Source organism: Manis pentadactyla, chromosome 13 (genome assembly GCF_030020395.1).
Source record: "Manis pentadactyla isolate mManPen7 chromosome 13, mManPen7.hap1, whole genome shotgun sequence".
Taxonomy (NCBI): Eukaryota; Metazoa; Chordata; class Mammalia; order Pholidota; family Manidae; genus Manis; species Manis pentadactyla.
The window spans coordinates 24,213,708-24,234,960 of NC_080031.1; positions in this window are offsets into that span (position 1 = coordinate 24,213,708).

Genomic DNA, 21,253 nt, shown 5'->3' on the forward strand with positions numbered 1-21,253 from the left:
TATTGATAGCAGAATAATGTTTCATTAACTTATGTGATTTAGGATTCAACTGGGTATTTAAAGAAAACTAAATGATAGCTACTGAAATACTTTGCCTCATCTAACTTCCCATAATCTATCATATTTCTTTTTAAATGGTAAATTCATGTCAAAATCCTCTCTAATTCTTCTTTGGAATCAAGAATCTATTTAGACATTTACTCAGCTCCTAAAAAATACATATTACCACCAATATGAAGTTTTTTTCTAGCATATTTTTATCAATTGTACTTATTTATAACAAGTCATTCCCATACTTACATGGGCTTTACCTCCAAAAACCTCACCATGTTCATGACTGAAGATGGAGAAATATCCCCTCTGGCTTTGACAGAAAGTAGGGAGGAGCAATCCTTATGAACTACACTAAGAGTTTTCTCCATGGCAGTGGCCCAGTCTCCAGGGAAAATTACTGCCAGATATTTATCCCAACTCAGAGATGGGAAATTCTCTCCTTCTAGTCCCTTCCAGACTTCCTTTTTCACCCAAGGGGAAAAAAAATGTCAACAGGAGTGCATTAGGGATTAAAGGAAATAGTCTATGAAAATAGGAGCCAGAGAAAGGAGTTAGGGGCAGGGAAATAAAGCTATACCACTGGGAAACACTGTGAAGATCATAGCTCCAAGACACAGACTCACAAAAACCTGATATTTAATCATAAGATTATAAGATTATCACCACACCAACAATGTTCCAGTAGTTAACAACAGTGGATAGCAGGTGACATAAGCTCTCTCTAACAGATAGGTTCTCCCTAAGGAGAAGGACTTTAGGAAGTCCAGAGTCAAGAGCGAAATAAAAAACAAAGATACTAGAGGTATTTGAAACCTCTAACAAGCACAGCTCCAGCAAACAGTAAACTTAGTACAACTCCTAGCCAGATAAACGTAATCCTCACACAAAAGTCCTGTTTATCTCAGTTCCTATTATTCAGTACAACATGCTGCATAGTTTTCAGAAACAATAACAAATTACAAGACATGCTGAAGGACAATTTGAAATACAATCTGAAGAGACAATGCAATCATCAGAACCAGAGATATGACATTGATGTTGAGAGACAGGCAATTTAAAATAATTATGCTTACTATGTCAAGGGTCCTAATGGAAAAAGTAGATAGCAAGCAAGAAGATATTGATAATGTAAGCAGAGTTCTGGAAACTCTAAGAAGAATCAAAGGAAATGCTACAAATAAAAATCAGTATTACAGAGATGAGGAATGCTTTTGATCAGCTCATCAGTAGACTGGATGATGGTTAAGGAAAGAATCAGTTATCTTGAAGATAGGTCAGTAGAAATATCCCAAACTATAATCCAAATAAAAAAAGGAATTAAAAAAAAACACAAAATAATCAAGAACTGTGTAAGACAATATAAAACAAATTAACAATTATAATTTGAATACCAGAAGGAGAAGAAAAAGAAATGGCACACTAGAAATATTTGAAATAATAATGGCTGAGAAGTTTCTGAAACTAACAGCAGACATAAAACCAAAGATCCTGGAAGTTCTAGGATCCCCAAAAGTGTAAACATAAAAGAAAGTGACATCAAGGTATATCATATTTGAACTGCAGAAAACCAAGTTCAAAAAAAAGATCTTGAGAGAGTATGGGATGGTAATGGTGATGGAAATGCTTATCTATGAAAGAAGAATAGTCTATGCTGAAATTATACTAGAAATCAATAACAGATGATAACTGGAAAACCCACAATTATTTGGAGGTTAAACAACACACCTTTAAATAACACCTAGGTCAATAAGAAGCCTCAAAGAATTAAAAAAATATTCTTACATAAATTAAAAAGAAAATTTAAGTTTTTAAAATTTGTGGGAGAGGAGGGAAAAAAGATGGCAGAGTAGGAAGGGAAGGCAAAAACTTCCTCCTGTGTACACACCAAGGAAGCAACTATTGCAAACACAGCTAATCCTGAAAACTACCTGAACCCTCAAGTACAGACCACCTCTGCCTGGGGGGGAAGAAGAGAAGATGACATTGAGAAAGGTAAAGTAGCAGAGCCAAGTGATCAGGACCCAAGCCCTTCTTCTGTCCAGGCCCACAAGAGGGAGGGAGAGGAATGGAGCAGGGAGAGGATAAACACTCAGGAATCCTACACAACTGGCCCTGGAGATCTGCTATGGGAACATGAGTCCAAATTGTATTGGGCTTTGGGATTAGTGGGGCTAGATACCAGGGAGATTTGGAACAATCTGGGAGGCTGAAACTCCTGTCACTTGCAGAAGTCAGGCATGATCCATTGGTCTTGCTGAGACCCAATATGAGAAGCAGTAGATTGAAAGATTTTCCAGCAGTAGAAAGTGTGCCAGAGGGGTGGGGGTCAGATGGATCTTGCTCCAGAGGAGCAAGGGCAGGTAGATGATGCTTCTCCAAGCCTCCTGTGGCCCAGTTGGTTGAATGCTCACAGGAACAAGCTCCAAATTCCCCGTATCCCTCATTGACAGCTCAACCCCAAAACAGTGATTCCCTGTGCATTTGCCCCACCAAGCCCACTGGGCCCAGCAGTGGTCAAACTTTGCTGCCTGGCAGGTGGAAGGAGGACACTATCCTGGCTTTCCCAGCCTTACTTCAATTCTACTGGTGGGGTGCTTGTGGGAGCCAGCTCTAAACTCTCCAGCTCCCTCACTGCTGGCTTATATACATGGTGGTCTTCCACTGTGCATCCATCTTGCCTAGCCCACCCAGCCCAGCAGCAGCAGCCATTATGGCCCAGCAGGCACAGGATAGTCCTGGCCACAGTTAATTCCAGCAGAAGTCATTCAAAGCACACAAATAATACACTAATGCAAACTGTGAGCCTCTGCAAAAAGAGATCAGCCATTGCTGGCAGACAGGCAAAAGGTGACCCCTCTCACAGCCCATCAACAGCAACTGCAACTCCACTACAAAAGATAACCAGGCACTGACAAGCAAAGAGTCTTGAGCTTCTGGGCACCATAGGATGACTATTTCATAAAGCTATTACTATGGAAGAGTACTGAATCTATCTAATGCAAAGGAAGAAACACAGAAATGAGGGGGCTGATGAATATGTTCCAGACATAAGAAAATGATAAGATACTAGAAAACAGGCTAAATGAAATGGATGTTCCTAATATGCTTGATAAAGATTTCAAAGTAACAATTATAAAGATACTTACTGACCTAGAGAGATGATCTCAGTGAGAACTTCAACAAAAAGAAAAGATTTGAAAAACAGCCTCTCAGAGTAGAAGAATACAATAAATAAAATGACTAATGCATTTGAGGGAATGAATAGTAGACTGATGGAAGTAGACAGAAAAAAAAGATGGAAGATAAAGAACAGGAAATGAACCAAACTGAGGAACAGACAGAAAAAAATAATTTCTAAAAATGAGAGGATGCTAAGAGAGCTGTGTGACAAACTCCAAATGAAAGAATATTCACATAACAGGGATCCTAGAAGGAGAAGAAAGAGAAAGAGAAGAGAGAGAGACAAAGAAGAATAAAGTCTCTTTGAAGAAATAATAGCTAAAAATTTCCCCAATCTGGGAAAGGGAATAGACACCCAGGTCCTGGAAGCACAGAGAGCCCCTAACAAAAAGGACCCCAGGAAAACAACACCAAGACATATAGTAATTAAAATGGCAAAGATTAAGGACAAACAGAGAATTAAAAGCAGCTATAGAGAGGCAGACAGTTACATATAAGGGAAACTCCATGAGGTTATCAGCAGATTTCTCAAAAGAAACTTTACAGGTCACAAGGAAGTGGTATAGAATATTTAATGTTTTAAAAGGAAGACCCTACAACCAAAAATCCTCTACCCAGCAAGGTTATCATTCAGAATTGAAGGAGAGATTAAAAGTTTCCCAGATAAAGGAAGTTTAAAAGATTCACCACCACTAAACCAGGCTCACAGGGTATGTTAAAGAGACTTCTGTAGATGGAAGTGTTCTTAAGCCTAAATATTTTTCATCAGTGAAAGTAAGCCTATAGTAAAGGTAAAAGATTAATTACTTATGAAGCAAGTATGAAGTTAAAAAAAATAGTAAAATCAGTCAAGGGATACATACATAGAGTGTGGAGGAGGAAAAATTAAAAAAGCATTACTTTTAGATTGTGCTCAAAATTGAGCTACCATCAACAAAGACTGTTATATATTTAGGAATCTATCCATGAACATTATGGTAAACACAAACCTAAAGCCTATAGTAGATTTACAAAAAAAATTAAAAAAGAAATCCAAGCATAAAGAAAACCATCAAATTACAAGAGAACAGTATAAGAGAGGAAGAAAGGAACAGAGAGGAACTACAAAAACAACCAGGAAACATTTAACAAAATGGCAATAAGTACATACATATCAATAATTACCTTAGCTGTAAAAGGACTAAATGCACCAATCAAAAGACATAGGGTTACAGAATGGATAAAGAAACAAGAATCCTCTATTTGCTGCCTACAAGAGATTCATTTCAGACCTAAAGACATACGTAGACTGAAAGTGAAAGGATGGAATAAGATATTTCATGCAAATAATAGGGAGAAAAAAGGAATAGCAGTACTTATGTCAGAGAAAATAGATGCTAAAACAAAGACAGTAACAAGAGACAAAGAGAGATATTACATTATGATAAAGGGATCAGCACAAGAAGAGGATATAACAATTGTAAATACCTATGCAGCCAACACAGGAGAACCTAAATATGTAAAATAAATACTAACAGAATTAATAGGGGGAAATAGACAGCAATATAATCATATTAGGGGACTTTAATACCCCACTAACATTAATGGACAGATCATACAGACAGAATATAAATAAGGAATCAGTTGTTGAATGACACATTAGACCAGAAGGACTTAAGAGATATATATAGAATGTTCCACCCATAAGTACCAGGATACACATCTTTCTCAAGTGCATGTGGAATCTTCTTCAGAATAGATCAGATATTAAGACATAAATAGAGCCTCAATAAATTTAAAAAGGTGGAAATTGTATCATACACTTTCTCAGATCACAATGGTATGAAACTAGAAATTAATTACATGAAGAAAACAAAAGAAAAACCAAAAAACACATGGAGCTGAACAACATGCTTCTAAATAATCAATGGGTCAATGAGCAAATCAAAAAGGAAATAAAACATGGAGACAAACAAATGAAAACAGAAGCACAACAGTTCAAAATATGTGGGATGCCTCAAAAGCAGTTCTAAGAGGGGATTTCATAGCAATACAGGCCTCCTCAAGAAACAAGAAAATTCCGAACAATCTAAACTCACAACTAAAGAAACTAGAAAAAGAAGAACAAACGACACCTAAAATTAATAGAAGGGGACATTATAAAGGTCAGAGCAGAAATAAATACAATATATAAGAGTATAACAATAGAAAAAATCAGTGAAGCCAAGAGCTGGTTCCTTGAAAAGATAAACAAAACAGGCAAACTCCCAGCCAGACTAATCAAGAAAAAGAGAATACACAAATAAACAAAATCAGAAATGAAAAGGAAGTTACAACTGACACCACAGAAATGCAAAGAATTATTAGAGAATTCTATGAAAAATATGCCAATAAATTGGACAACCTAGAAATTATAGAAAAATTCCTAGAAAAGTCTATGTTCCAAGAATGACCAATGAAGAAAAAGAAAATCTGAGCAGACCAATTACCAGTAATGGAATTGAATTGGTAATCAAAAAACTCCCATCAAAATTCCAGAACCAGATGGCTTCACAGCTTAATTGTACCAAACATTTAAAGAAGAGCTGATGCCCATCCTTCTTAAAGTATTCCAAAATGTATCAGAGAAGGGAATACTTCCAAACTCATTCTATGAGGTCAATGTCAGTCTAATTCCCAAATCAGACAAAGGCACAGAAAAAGAAAATTATAAACCAATATCCCTGATGCACATAAATGCAAAATCTTTAGCAAAATATTAGCAAACTGAATTAAAAAGTACTTCAAAAGGATCATCCATCATGACCAAGTGGTATTTTTTCCAGGGATGCAAGGATGGCACAATATTTGTAAATCAATCAGTGTAATATACTACATTAACAAAAAGGATAAAATCCATATGATCATCTCAATAGATAATGAAAATAGATACAAAATTCAACAGCCATTCATTATAATAACTCAACAAAATGGGTATAGAGGATATGTACCTCAACATAAAGGCCATATATGACAAACCCACAGTTAACACCATACTCAATGGTGAAAAGCTAAAAGATTTTGCTCTTAAGAAAAGGAAGAAGATGAGGCTGCCCACTCTCACCACTTGTATTCTACCTAGTATTTGAGGTCCTAGCCATGGCAATAAGACAAGAAAAGAGATGAAAGTATCCAAATTGGTGAGGAAGAAGTAAAGTTGTCACTATTTGCAGATGACATGATATTCTATATGGAAAACTCTAAAGACTGCAGAAAGAAACTATTAGAACTAATAGTTGGATTCAACAAAGTTGCAGGTTGCCAAATTAATACACAGAAATCTGTTGCATTTCTCTCTACTAACACTGCACTAGCTGAAAGAGAAATCAGGACAACAATTTCATTTACAAGTGCAACAAAAAGAATAAAATACCTAGGAATAAATCTAATCAAGGAGGTGAAAGACCTGGATTCTGAAAACTACACGATACTGATTAAATAAATTGAAGAAGGCACAAGTAAATGGAAGGATATAACATGCACATGTAGAGGAAGAATTAATATTATCAAAATGGCAATCCTGTCCAAAGCAATTTACAGATTCAAGCAATCCCTATCAAAATACCAATCACATTTTTCAGTGAACTAGAGCAAATAATCCTAATATAAATATGGAACCACAAAAGACCCTGAATAGCCAAAGCAACCCTGAGAAAGAAGAAAAACCCTGGGGGGATTACTCTCCCTGATTTCAAGCTATACTGCGAAGGTGCAGCAATCAAAACAGTAGGGTACTGGTACAAGAACAGATCCATAGATCAATGAAACAGAATAGAGGCCCCCCAAATAAACCCACACATGTATGGTCAATTAATTAATGATAAGGAAACTTTGAATATAGAGTAGGGAAAAGATAGACTCTTCAGTAAATGATATTGGGAAAACTGAGCAGAGAATGAAATTGGATTACTAACTCCATACACAAAAATAAACTTGAAATGTATTAAAGACCTAAATATAAGACGTGAAACCATAAAACTCTTAGAAGAAAAATAGGTCAAAATCTCTTGAACATAAGCATGAGAAATTTTTTCCAGACATGCCTCCCTGGGCAAAAATAATGAAAAATAAACAAGTAGGAGTACATAAAACTAAGAAGCTCCTGTATTGCAAGAGGAACCATCAACAAAACAAAAAGGCAACTTAATACAGCATGGGAGAATATATTCATAAATGATTTATCCAATAAGGTGTTAACCTCCAAAATACATAAAGTTGAGTCATATGAGTTCAACACCAAGAAAACAAATAATCCAATTAATAAATGGGCAGAGGAATTGAATAGACATTTTTCCAAAGAAGATGTACAAATGGCCAGCAGGCATGTGAATGGTGCTCCACATCACCAATCACCAGGGAAATGCAAATTAAAACCATGAGGAAGCATCTCACACCAGTCAGAATGGCCATTTTCCAAAGACAAGAAATAAGTGTTGGTGAGGATATGAAGAAATGTGAAACCTCCTATACTGTTGGGAATGTAAAACTGAAGCTACTTTGGAAATCAGTATGGAGTTTCTTCAAAAATCTAAAAATAGAAATACTATATGACCCAGTAACTGCACTTCTAGGAATTTACCTGAAGAAAACAAAATCCCAAATTTGAAAAGATAGATGCACCCCTATGTTTATCGTGGCACTATTTACAATAGCCAAGATATGGAAGCAGCCAAAATGTCTATCAATAGATGAGTGGATTAAGAAGTGGTACATGTACACAATGGAAAATTATTCAACCAAAAAAAGAAAGAAATCCTGCCATGGGCAACATGGATGTACTTAAGAGTGTATTATGCTAAATGAAATAAACCATGCACAGAAAGGCAAATACCATATGATTTCACTTATATGTGAAATCTAAAAACAAAACAAAACAAAAATGAACAAAAGAGCAGTAGACTCAGAGACACTGTGTAGTGACTGATGTTACCATAGGGGCAGGGGTTGTAGTGGGTGGGTGAAAATAGGTGAAGGGAATAAAGAGGCATTTTAATCATAATATAAATTATCACAGAGGTGAAAGTACAGCACAGGGAATATAGTCAATAGGTCTGTGACATCTTTCTATAATGACAGATAGTAGCTATGCTAATTGGGGTGAGGATTTAATAATGTATATAACTGTTGAATCACTGTATTTTAGACTTAAAACCGACGTGATATTGTATACCACCTATACTTGAATCAAAAAATTTAAAGAAGGAAAATTCTTGAAAAAATTTGTGAAGTATTAAGAAATCATTGCTTACAGAGAAATTTATGGTTTTGAAATTTGGTATAAATTTTATAAATATATGGTATATATTAGAAAATAAGAAAGGTCTATAATCAATAACGTATGCTTTCCCCTTGGGCAACTAGAGAAAGCAATCAAATTTAAGCCTAAAGCAAACAAAATTAGTGAAACAAAATGCACAGCAGTAGTTGGGCATAAAGCATGGTATGAGTAAGTGGGTATCCCACGTAACTGACCGCCCTCATGCAACACTAGAGGTTTCATGGTAGCTGGGAAGCAGCACTTTGGCATGGCCACTTTCAGCTACCCCAAATGTTACTTTTAGTTTGCCAGTTGTTTTTCTGTTCTTGGTACCTTTGCACATATAAAAACCTCTATCTTTGTGTCTTTTTAAGTGAATGCATAGAGTCTATAAAAGAATATATATAGGGAAGCTTTTTCTTGTGATTTTTTTCTTTTATGCAGGTTCAATACTGTCTTCACACCTCAATTTCTATGACACATAAATAGAGGTGGATGGATACTCATATGAATGCTGTTTGGTTCATCAGAACATGAAGGATCAATGACTAATTCTGGCAGGAAGAATTGGGGAGGGTTTTCCAGAAAGGGCACAGTTTGTGCTGAATCCAGGATCACCGTTCGGGCACTTGATGATACTGCTAGAACAAGGAGCACAGTGGAGCACAAGCAGGTGGTAGGATGAAGTCAGCTAGATAACGTGGTGGTCTTTGTATATCATGGTAAGGTGCTTGAGATGGATCCTCAATGAGACATAAAAGGAAGGTTAATGAAATCAAGTTTAAATAAATACATTTTGGGAAAGAGAGCCGTAGTTGGACCTTTGGAACCAGTTGAATTAGGTATTGATCATCTTTGTTATTTTCATTTTCGTATGCTTTATTCTCTCACATTACAGATCTGCGTGCTCCATGTGTTGAGGAATTTTGTGACTGACAGCTTCATCTTAGAGCTGAAATACTGTTGTTTCTTGGGTCTAGCTAAGAAAATGCTGGGGAGAAATCTTGTTGGCCTGCCACAGATCAAATTCTTACTCCTGAGTCATTGTCTGTAGCCAATGAGAAAGAGTAATACAATAACATGATGACCCACACCACATAATTGGTGTGAGTAAAAAGTACTTTACCAGAAAAGATTCAGCAGAAGGCAGTACATTAGGAAGAGAAAACAGTGTAAGTCAATGGAAGAGATTATGCCAAATTAGCTTCATTTTTACAACTCTGGAATTCGGTAGATTGGTGTAAAACAATGAAATTACATTCTAGAAATTAGCAAATTAGTGAATCTAAGAACATCTAAATTCCAGTTACATCGAAAGTACTTCTTCAAACTAATAGAGACAATTACTTAGGCATAAATTCTCAGTCCTCCTGTTTGTGCCCCTGTTAATCTGACCATGACTTAATTAGACTCAGAAATCTGAACTGTAAGCATGAGCAACTATTTACAGGATAAACATAGTAATACCAGGCTCTCCAAGTTGCAGTCTGTCTTATAGAAAAAACCCTATTGGCTAGTAAACCAATACTACCTGCTAGATCTTAAAATTTCTGAATGAGAGAAAAAGAGGCAATAGGAGATGAAGTGATATACTTAGAGCGGAGTGAGAAGCAGAGAGGGAGACAATGCGAAATGCTGAGTGACAAGTACAGCAGCAGCCTTAGCTTATGTCAAGTGGACACCTGCTTCTGAGAGGCTGACAAGATGATCCAACCCCCCAGTGGCTTCTTGCAGACTGCCTCCCATGGGAAGCTGACTCTGAGGCGGGGATTAGTGTGGGACATTCATCAGGAAGTGCTCTTGGGGATATGGATGGGGAACAGGACTGGGTAGATGGAGAAGGCCAGCTGGGATGAAATCCAAGGAAGTTTTCAGCCAACTCTGTGGAGAGATCTGGAACTAGGACAGCCTTTAGTTCTTCCAGCTTGGAGTAAGAAAATCAGGACTTTGTACCCACATTATGATTAGTCACTGGATGAGGTCTCTCTCTGGAAGGAGGCGTGGCCTTGGGTGAGGCAGTATTCTTCAATCAAGGCAATCTCTAAAGACAGCTGATGGCTGAAGGCCATCTTCCAGCAGCTGTCCCAGAGCTGGGGGAGGTATGTCCTTCCTGAAGAAGAATCCGGGTGGCACGCTACATAGGGGTATAAAAAACGTGCCCACATCATAGGGTAGTTGTTAAGATTAAATGAGTTAATATGTGAATAACATTTAGAACAGTGTGTAGCACATAGTAAGCACTATCTGAGTGATTCCTGCCATTTTTCTTATTATTAATGACCGAATGGAGAACATTCATAAGGCTCTGACAGGTCTGTTTTGACATCTTTGTGGTGTGGTTTAACAAAATGTTTTTCCCAACAGCATCCATAAATGTTCTATGTAATGGATTGAAGTTTTTCCCTTATTTCATGTGGAAAAAGAATGCACAGAAGAAAAACCTAAATCATACCCTGATCAGTTTGCAAACTTTTTGATTAAGGTTTAAATCAGAGGGTTGATCTCAGCTGCTCAGAGCTCCTCTGTGCGTGATCTATTCTGCACTCAGTTCTGATGTGTTCCACTGCTGTGGTCTGAGAGACATGGTGGCATTTAGTTTAATATTGAAGAATCTATTCAATTTTAGCTGCTTTTTACTGTGATCATGGTTATGAACTTGGTCAGGCTTCAGATGCTGTTCTGAAACATAATGGAGAGTCAGGCTGGTGGAGAGAGGCAGTGTTGTGTAGAGAGTGCATGGATAATTTGTACCTTCCATATTTTACAATTCTTGAATCCAAAGCAGAAGCAGGATAGGCCTAATGTCCTGAATTCAGAGCTAGTGAACTTGCTTAGTTGGCTTATAGTTGGTTCAAATATCTATCTTCCACTTAGAAAAATATCCTTTGCCTGATGCAACTAAATATTGTAGAATCATAGTCAGCATTTATCCATATATATGCTGTGATGTATGCAATTGTAGACATTAATCAGTAGGAAGGCAGAAGAGTTGCTGACTCATTTTATTTAAGCCTTCTTCACTTTTAAAGTTTTGAGTTCTTTGACTATGGAAAATACTTTTAGAACAGCATCTGTCAGTCCTGGCTGTAATAGAGATCACCCATGGAGTTCTTTAAAAAATAAAGATGACAGTGCTGTGTGTACTGAATGAATATCTCTTGAATGGCATCCCTAGTTTAAAATATTTCCGTAGGTGGTTCTGATGTACGACCAGGATTTAGGACACTGACCTATACATATGTATTCTCTATGGTTTGCTTCTCAAAGGAATAATGACAGCTACCATTTTGTGAGTGTCAGGTACTTTTTAACACACTCACAAAAATGTTTTATTATATTATTATAATCCTCCCAATGACCCTGTGACTTCCATATTATTATCCCCATTTTATGATGAGCTCAGTGAGGTTAAATAACTTGCCTAAGCTTGGTCTGTCTGACTCCAAAGCCTATGCTTAGTCCACAGATTCATGCAGTCAGGAATGCTTAGAATTCAAGAGAGTGGACTAAGGCTCTCTAATAAATTGGGGGATTATCCATACCCTTTTGCTGTTGTTCAAACTATTAATCATAACAGCTCATAAGAGGGCTATTTAATGTGTATAAGTTCTTACTATTCCCATGACAAATGTAGTACAGTTAAAATGCACAAGAAAGAAGAAAAATAGTCTTTACTGTATTAATTTTTACTATCACATTTTAAGTCTGAGGCTGGGGAAATAATGTATTATTACCAGACACATTAAATAGCCCAGCAAGCAGATCAATAACAAAGTGCAAAGACCACAAAGTCCCCTCTTATCTTTGTCTCTCAGACATATACCAAATTTATCCCTGTCCCTGGATGCAGTTCTTCTTCTTGGCTTCTGCTAAATTAGTTCCCAGTTAGTCCTGTACACTGGCTCTGCCTTCCACTCCGTTTGAGTTTGCTTTTTGGCTGTGCCACAATCATGCTGCCAATGCAGATGCTCTGGGGTGGCATCAAAGGGCTGGTCATCCTAACTGCCTTGTCAAAAAAAGTGGCATGTAGATACTTAATATGCTGTTGTTTTTCAACTTTCCAGGTCATGACAATACTTTCCAGTTTAAATCAGGACAAGCAGATGCTGATTATTTAAGCAATTGCAAAATATTAAACTACTAGAATATTCTTATAGACCAGTAGTTTTGTTCTGTTGTTTCCCGTGTTATTTTTTAGATTATTAGTTATTACATTTGGCATCATTACAGTGAAAGAAAAGTAGAAGGGCCTGAAGTTGGGTTCTTTATTTTTAAGATATGAGCCAGGATTATTTTTTAGCTTGTAATCAATCACCTTTAAAAAGAGGAAAATCTGTGATACAATACTGTGGCTTCTCAAGGCTTGACCCTGTTTGGAATGGCCCCCAATGCTAACTCACAGCATGGACAACTACTATCTACCTGGGCAGTGTCTCTGAAGTGTTTATTGATTGAATGTGTGTGTATGTTCGGCACTTTATATTAAAGCTTTAAGTCAGAGATATTTATGTGAAGCTGTAGTCACATGCTCAAGGCTTTCACTGAATGCTTTGATTTGCAGCTGATTCAACTCAGCTGCTTTAAATAAAGCAAATGTGACCTAAAAACAGGATGAAACATGGAGCCTGACTGACTACAGTGGAGGGCATAGCTGCTTGGGCACAGAAGGTGTATCAGTTATTGTGACAAACCGGACTGGCAAGAGCTTATCGTAAAATATGCATGTCACTTATGGAGGGCATAGGCATAAATTGTTCTCTCAGCTGGTAAATGGCTTACAGTCCTTCATGGTTATGGTGAGTAAATAACTGTCTACAAAAGCTCGCTTGAACCTTTTCTTCTACAGCAAGACCTCAGGTATTAACTTGCAGACAAAAAAGCACTCTAGGAGTTTTTCATTTCCTCATATGTCAACGAAATGATTAAGACAGTGCCTCACTTCAGTCATGTCTTGTAGTCCGAAGTGTCCATCGATATAATCTGAACATATGTACTTTGATCAGTTACTGACTATAATTTATTTCCCCACTGACAATTCCATAAATGTACCTAACATGGTTTCCTACCTTTGTCTCCCCTTTTCTCAGTCTGCAACAATTTTCCTCTACTTGGCCAATATTCTTTATATTTGCAAATATTCCTTTCCTTATAGAGCCGTCCATAAAGTGTACCTGAAGCAAATTTGAGTCATTAGCTACTTATTTTAATGGAAGAGTTTTGTTCATATTTATATATCTTTTGTAAAATATTAATGTGCAGGTTCCGATTATACTCATTATTATTATTTTACTTAGCTTATCAAAAATAATTCAGTTCAAAATCCCTTTCTAACACGTGTGCGCTGGAGTGCTTTGGTTGACTATCAAGGATGAAATTACTACAACTTAGTGAATTGTCTAAAAGGCAGCTCGGCCTTGGGGTAAACACATCGTCTGGGAAAGGCGACTAGGATTTGAGCCCCAGCTCTGTTAATATCAGCTATGATCCTTGGTCTACTAACTTGAACATTTTGGCTTCTCTCCAAAATGAAATATTCACTTGAACAAGATAAGTGATTTTTAAAAACAATTTTTTAGCAAAAGAATCTTTTCCTCAATTAAGTAGAAAAAATAATGTGGTCAACAGATACAAGAAATGCTGTGATGGTCAAGGTAAGGTGACCATGACCCCTGAGGCTGATCTATGCCCCCAACCCCTGAAGTGGCTCCTGAGATACTCCACAGAATCTCACAGAATCCATAAAGCCAGTATTAAAACAAAACAAACTCAAACAACAACAAAAAGTTATCTCTTAAATTCTACTCAACACCAGTTTTCCAAAGATCTTTTTCAAACTTAAGTGTTCATTCACAGAAATAACCCCCCCGCCCCCACCATGCGCTTGTCTGCCTTCTCAGCCTTCCCCTAGGGTTCAGTGATTGCTTGCTTTCTGCCATGTTTTGTTTGTTCAGCAGTAACAGGGCTCTTTGGGAAGCATAGCCACCTTGAGAGTATAAAGCACACTCGCAATCAATGGTTCAAATGATCGCCGCAGATACATTGAGGAAGGAAAGTACTGTAGATGGTGATCCTCACTACTTCAAGACTGAGTGTAAAAAATACTCCTCCTTCTCCAAGTGCCACAGCAGAGTTCTTTTTTGCTTCTTGTTTACAGTCCTGCCTCTCCCCGCTCCCACCAGACCTGAGTTAAGGAACACTGAGTGGTTAGATTTTTCCATTGGCATTTGTTTTCTAATTTATATATTGAATTTTTGGCTGATTTTTGAACTCTTAAATAAGATTTGAGTTCTATTGTTCATTTTTATACAGACCATAGATACAAAACAACAATTCTTAAAGAGGGTAACAAGAGAGGTAAAAATAATGCAATTTTATTAAAAAAAAAAACAAGAAAAGATAACTAAACACCCTAGCCTGAGCATTATTAGTCCTAGGGAAATAAAATATCAGTTTTGGGTATAAAGGCACAAATGATTGTTGGGTGAAATTCCAACATAGGGTTGGCATATTGGGACTTTTGTAAGTTTATGACCCAATGGCATTTTGGGATGTAGATTATTTGGAATAAATAAAATAAAATCATTGTTTAATTTTTTTAAGCCCCTTTTGATTAGGAGTTAGGATCTTAGAAACATCATAAGATAGGAAATGCTAAAACAACATCTTAAAATCATATATCTGTGAATTATTACATAACATGGGGTACATATTATGCACCAAGTTTGGGAGAAACAGGTTGTTTTATCATTAAGTAATATTAGTTATAATAATTATATCACTCTTAAAAAAATCCATGCATCCTCCCTGATCTGAAGGAACTCACTTGAGGAAACACATGTACCTTCATATGACCCATTGTGATAAGTGGTATAATAAAAGTAATAAGCTTTAGTGATGGTTTGCAATCCCACAAATGTCCTACAACTTCTTGTGCCCTATACATACACAGCATCCCTGTAACTACTGTCTACTGCCTTCCTCACATACTGTCTCCTTACATTCTGAGATAATACCTCCTTCCCATTTTTGGAGTAACTTCTACAGTGTGTAATGCTGGTGAGATGCGATGTTCCTCCTACCACCAGAGAACCTGACAGGAGATAGATATCCTGGAAGCCAAAGTTTGGGCGTGTGGTCTATATTCAGCCAAATTCTTCCCAGAGAATTCCCCTATGTCCTCTTTGCTTGTGACTTGAGTGAGTGATACGAAGAGGAAGGAATGGGTAGAACTGTGAGGTAGGCTGCAGTAGCAGGCTGGGCACTCCAGCAGGGTCCAGAGGCAGCAGCTATGTCAAGCAACGACAGTGGGACACAGCGCAGGAGTTAAATAGAACGATGGGAGACTCTCACTCCAGGGCTGGCTCAGTTCCTTCTCTGCCAAGCCTACCTTTGATTCTGTGAACGCTGCTTAAGACAACCAGAGTTGGTGTCTATTAACTAACCATCAGCAAGAATTACGACTGATAAATACCTCTAAGATTTAAAAATTATGTGTATATGGTGGACATGTGGACACCGATTAAATTGCCTGAATAAAGGCGACCAGTTTATTTACAACATTGACATTAATTAACTAATTAATGTATGCAATATGTATTTATCATGCACTTATGTGTCAGTCACTTTATCAAGCTATTAAACTATTGAAAAAGTTAACAAAATACAATATGAAATATATTTATTACTGTTGATTATGTAAGTTACTCTTCTGTGTCAGAAACTAATTATAATAAAATAATATTAATGATACTGTCACCTTGACTTATAGTGTGAGCTTTTTAAGTTTTAAAATTCTTTAAATTTTAAATTCTGCATCTGGGGAGAACATTTGTAATCACATTGTTGGCTAAGTCATGATGTTTAGGATGTTTGTGATATAGCGAGATTTTTTTTTTTTTTTTTTTTTTTTTTAGATAATTATTTTTTATTGAAGGGTAGTTGACACACAGTATTACATTACATTAGTTTCAGGTGTACAACACAGTGATTCAACATTTATATACATGATAATTCTAAGTACCAGCTATCACCATACCAAGTTGTTACAATATTTTGACTATATTCCTTATGCTATACATTACATCCCGGTTGCTTATTTATTTTACAATTGGAAGTGTGTACTTTTTCTTGGTTGTTGTTGTTAGGGCATCTCTCATTTTTATTGATCAAATGGTTGTTAACAACAATAAAATTCTGTATAGGGGAGTCAATGCTCAATGCACAATCATTAATCCACCCCAAGCCTAATTTTCGTCAGTCTCCAATCTTCTGAAGCATAACGAAAAGTTCTTACATGGAGAACAAATTCTTACATAGTGAATAAGTTACATGGTGAACAGTACAAGGGCAGTCATCACAGAAACTTTTGGTTTTGCTCATGCATTATGAACTATAAACAGTCAGTTCAAATATGAATACACATTTGATTTTTATACTTGATTTATATGTGGATACCACATTTCTCTCTTTATTATTTTTAATAAGATGCTGAAGTGGTAGGTAGATACAACATAAAGGTAGAAAACATAGTTTAGTGTTGTAAGAGAGCAAATGTAGATGATCAGGTGTGTGCCTGTAGACTATGTGTTAATCCAAGCTAGACAAGGGCAATAAAACATCCACATATGCAGAAGATTTCTCTCAGAACAGGGGGGGTGAGGTTCTAAGCCTCACCTCTGTTGATCCCCAATTTCTCACCTGATGACCCCCCTGCGACTGTGCCTGTCTTAGGTTGTTCCTCCCTTGAGGAATCTTACCCGTCTCTGGCTAACCAGTCATCTTCCGGGGCCACACAGGGAAATGTTAAGTTGGTAAGTGAGAGAGAAGCCTTATTGTTTGAAATGGTTAGCTTTTTATTTCTTTGCATATTTATGCCCTGTGGCTTCTATGCCCAGCATTTGTCTTGAGGTATCTTTACCACTTGGAGGAGTTATGATACTCGGTAAATTTGATATGAGGCACGAATTCTATTTAAGAATTCATTGTAATTAGGAAGGAAGAAGAAAAGCTATGGAAGTAGCAGGCGGGACAAAACATGGGAAGATTGATTATTTCTTTGACATATCTTCTTGTAGAGTAACTTCAGCATGTAGAGATTTTAAGCTACTACTTAAATTGCGCACACACATTAACATAATAGGAGTATAGTTACATAACCAAAGCATACCTGTAATTACCAGCCATCTCCAGTGAAACCAAGAAAACCAGTTAGGCACCCTAGGCATTTGTGAAAACTTATCAATGATATGATGGTTATTATCTAACTGAATTTGAATAGTTTGAGAAAAATCAGACAAATTAAAACAACCCATTCCTGGGCACTGTTCACATCCCATATGTTCTTTTAACAGTAAATAGTCTGTAGTTGTAAGATTTTGGAGCGCTACAATTTGCACTTCTCCTAATTCTTGGTTGAGTTCCAACAGTATAGATCCAGTCAAATTTGTTGTTTTACTGTATGCACAGGCCAGCTTAGATATCTCCTTCATTCCCATGGCAAGTCCAGGAGCTGGTGGGATGAGTGCATCTACAGCTGTAGCAGTGCGTGGATCTTTGTTGGGGTTTTTTGATGATCATCTTCTGGCATGAGTCTTCCCGAGAGTGCTGATGTTGGAAGTTCTCTTTCATATCGTTTCTTAGTTCATTTTCGGGGTAGCCAAATTAGGCTTTGATCCTCTGTATAAACACAAACAGACCCTTTGCCTACACTTTTATATGTCCTTTATATTATTGTGTAGAACTCATTAGAGGTCACCACATAGGAACTGCATTTTTTTTTTTTAATCATTAATCTACACTTACATGACGAATACTTACGAATACTTTGTTTACTAGGCTCTCCCCTATACCAGGTCCCCCCTATATACTCCTTTACAGTCACTGTCCATCAGCATAGCAACCTGTTGTAGAATCACTACTTGTCTTCTCTGTGTTGTACAGCCCTCCCCTTTCTCCCACCCCGCTATGGATGCTAATCTTAATACTCCCCTACTTCTCCCCCCCTTATCCCTCCCTACCCACCCATCCTCCCCAGTCCCTTTCCCTTTGGTACCTGTTAGTCCATTCTTGAGTTCTGTGATTCTGCTGCTGTTTTGTTCCTTCAGTTTTTCCTTTGTTCTTATATTCCACAGATGAGTGAAATCATTTGGTATTTCTCTTTCTCTGCTTGGCTTGTTTCACTGAGCAAAATACCCTCCAGCTCCATCCATGTTGCTGCAAATGGTTGGATTTGCCCTTTTCTTATGGCTGAGTAGTATTCCATTGTGTATATGTACCACAACTTCTTTATCCATTCATCTATCGATGGACATTTAGGTTGCTTCCAATTCTTGGCTATGGTAAATAGTGCTGCGATAAACATAGGGGTGCACTGATCTTTCTCATACTTGATTGCTGCATTCTTAGGGTAAATTCCTAGGAGTGCAATTCCTGGGTCAAATGGTAGGTCTGTTTTGAGCATTTTGATGTACCTCCATACTGCTTTCCACAATGGTTGAACTAACTTACATTCCCACCAGCAGTGTAGGAGGGTTCCCCTTTCTCCACAGCCTCGCTAACATTTGTTGTTGTTTGTCTTTTGGATGGAAGCCATCCTTACTGGTGTGAGGTGATACCTCATTGTAGTTTTAATTTGCATTTCTCTGATAATTAGCGATGTGGAGCATCTTTTCATGTGTCTGTTGGCCATCTGTATTTCTTTTTTGGAGAACCGTCTGTTCAGTTCCTTTGCCCATTTTTTAATTGGGTTATTTGTTTTTTGTTTGTTGAGGCGTGTGAGCTCTTTATATATTCTGGACGTCAAGCCTTTATCGGATGTGTCATTTTCAAAGATATTCTCCCATACTGTAGGGTTTCTTTTTGTTCTATTGATGGTGTCTTTTGCTGTACAGAAGCTTTTCAGCTTAATATAGTCCCACTTGTTCATTTTTGCTGTTGTTTTCCTTGCCCGGGGAGATATGTTCAAGAAGAGGTCACTCATGTTTATGTCTAAGAGGTTTGTGCCTATGTTTTCTTCCAAGAGTTTAATGGTTTCATGACTTACATTCAGGTCTTTGATCCATTTTGAGTTTACTTTTGTATATGGGGTTAGACGATGGTCCAGTTTCATTCTCCTACATGTAGCTGTCCAGTTTTGCCAGCACCATCTGTTGAAGAGACTGTCATTTCGCCATTGTATGTCCATGGCTCCTTTATCAAATATTAATTGACCATATATGTCTGAGTTAATGTCTGGATTCTCTAGTCTGTTCCATTGGTCTGTGGCTCTGTTCTTGTGCCAGTACCAAATTGTCTTGATTACTATGGCTTTATAATAGAGCTTGAAGTTGGGGAGTGAGATCCCCCCTACTTTATTCTTCTTTCTCAGGATTGCTTTGGCTATTCGGGGTCTTTGGTGGTTCCATATGAATTTTTGAATTATTTGATCCAGTTCATTGAAGAATGTTGCTGGTAGTTTCATAGGGATTGCATCAAATCTGTATATTGCTTTGGGCAGGATGGCCATTTTGACGATATTAATTCTTCCTAGCCATGAGCATGGGATGCGTTTCCATCTGTTAGTGTCCCCTTTAATTTCTTTTAAGAGTGACTTGTAGTTTTCAGAATATAAGTCTTTCACTTCTTTGGTTAGGTTTATTCCTAGGTATTTTATTTTTTTTGATGCAATTGTGAATGGAGTTGTTTTCCTGATTTCTCTTTCTGTTGGTTCATTGTTGGTATATAGGAAAGCCACAGATTTCTGTGTGTTGATTTTGTATCCTGCAACTTTGCTGTATTCCGATATCAGTTCTAGTAGTTCTGGGGTGGAGTCTTTAGGGTTTTTTATGTACAGTATCATGTCATCTGCAAATAGTGACAGTTTGACTTCTTCTTTGCCAATCTGGATTCCTTGTATTTTTTTGTTTTGTCTGATTGCCGTGGCTAGGACCTCTAGTACAATGTTAAATAACAGTGGGGAGAGTGGGCATCCCTGTCTAGTTCCCGATCTCAGCGGAAATGCTTTCAGCTTCTCGCTATTCAATATAATGTTGGTTGTGGGTTTTTCATAGATGGCCTTTATTATGTTGAGGTACTTGCCCTCTATTCCCATTTTGCTGAGAGTTTTTATCATGAATGGATGTTGAACTTTGTCAAATGCTTTTTCAGCATCTATGGAGATGATCATGTGGTTTTTGTCTTTCTTTTTGTTGATGTGGTGGATGATGTTGATGGACTTTCGAATGTTGTGCCATCCTTGCATCCCTGGGATGAATCCCACTTGGTCATGGTGTACGATGGTTTTGATGTATTTTTGAATTCGGTTTGCTAAAATTTTGTTGAGTATTTTTGCGTCTACGTTCATCAGGGATATTGGTCTATAGTTTTCTTTTTTGGTGGTGTCTTTGCCTGGTTTTGGTATTAGGGTGATGTTAGCTTCATAGAATGAGTTTGGGAGTATCCCCTCCTCTTCTATTTCTTGGAAAACTTTAAGGAGAATGGGTATTATGTCTTCCCTGTATGTCTGATAAAATTCCGAGGTAAATCCATCTGGCCCGGGGGTTTTGTTCTTTGGTAGTTTTTTGATTACCGCTTCAATTTCGTTGCTGGTAATTGGTCTGTTTAGATTTTCTGTTTCTTTTTGGGTCAGTCTTGGAAGGTTGTATTTTTCTAGGAAGTTGTCCATTTCTCCTAGGTTTCCCAGCTTGTTAGCATATAGGTTTTCATAGTAGTCTCTAATAATTCTTTGTATTTCTGCGGGATCTGTTG